The 1,157-nt window shown below is 43.2% G+C and overlaps 1 pseudogene; it reads left to right on the top strand.

Annotated features, from left to right (window-relative positions):
* The first annotated feature begins 373 nt into the window (after window positions 1-373).
* LOC118549535 (large ribosomal subunit protein eL32 pseudogene) lies at window positions 374-772 on the top strand (annotated as a pseudogene).
* The last annotated feature ends 385 nt before the right edge of the window (window positions 773-1,157 follow it).

The following is a 1,157-nucleotide window of genomic DNA, read 5'->3' as shown; positions in this document are numbered from 1 at the left end:
GACCCTGAACAGCCAAAGCAAGTTTGAGAAAAAGGAATAAAGTTGGAGGCATCACACTTCCTGATTCCAAACTATGTTACATAACTATAGTTATTAAGACAGTATGGGCTCAGGGCGCCTGGGTGGCTCAGATGGTTAAGCATCTGCCTTCGGCTCAGGTCATGGTCCCAGGGTCCTGGGATCGAGCCCCACATCAGGCTCCCTGCTCCGCGGGAAGCTTGCTTCTCCCTCTCCCTCTCCCCCTGCTTGTGTTCCCTCTCTCGCTGTCTCTCTCTCTGTCAAATAAATTAAATAAAAAAAAAAAAAAAAAAGACAGTATGGCCTCTTCCTCGGTGCTGCCTGCAGAGATGGCAGCCATCTCCTACACAGCATCATGGCTGCCCTCAGACCTCTGGTGAAGCCCAAGATCATTAAAAAGAGGACCAAGAAATTCATCTGGCACCAGTCAGATCAATATGTCAAAATAAAGCACAACTGGTGGAAACTCAGAGGCACTGACAATAGGGTGTGCAGAAGATTCAAGGGCCAGAGCTTGACACCCAACATTTGGTTACTGGAGCAACAAGAAAACAAAGCATATGCTGCCCAGTGGCTTCCAGAATTCCTAGTACACAACATCAAGGAGTTTGAAGTGCTGCTGATGTGCAAAAAATCTTACTTATCTCACAGTGTCTCCTCTAAGAATCCCAAAGCCATTGTGAAAAGAGCAGCCCAGCTGGCCATCAGAGTCACCAAACCCAATGCCAGCCTGTGCAGTGAAGAAAATGAATAGACAGCATCTCGGTTTTTTTGGTAATTTTATGGTTTTATTAACATAAATGCATACCCAGTATGGTATTGGCATTGAAAAGGACATATAGATCAATGGAACAGAAAAGAGAGCCCGGTAATAAACTCATACATATATGGTCAATTAATTTATGACAAAGGAGCCAAAAATACACAGTGGGGAAAAGATAGTCTCTTCAATAAATGGTGTTGGGAAAACTGGACAGCCACATGCAAAGAATGAAACTGGACCCTTACACTATACACAAGAATCAACTCAAAATAAATTAAAGACTTGAACATAAGACCTGAAACCCTAAAACTCCAAAAAGAAAACAGACAAAGTTCCTTGACAACGGTCTTGGTAATGAGTTTTTGGATTTGACACT

This window comes from Halichoerus grypus, chromosome X (assembly GCF_964656455.1).
Source record: "Halichoerus grypus chromosome X, mHalGry1.hap1.1, whole genome shotgun sequence".
NCBI classification, from domain to species: Eukaryota; Metazoa; Chordata; class Mammalia; order Carnivora; family Phocidae; genus Halichoerus; species Halichoerus grypus.
This window is presented reverse-complemented; position numbering and strand designations above follow the sequence as displayed.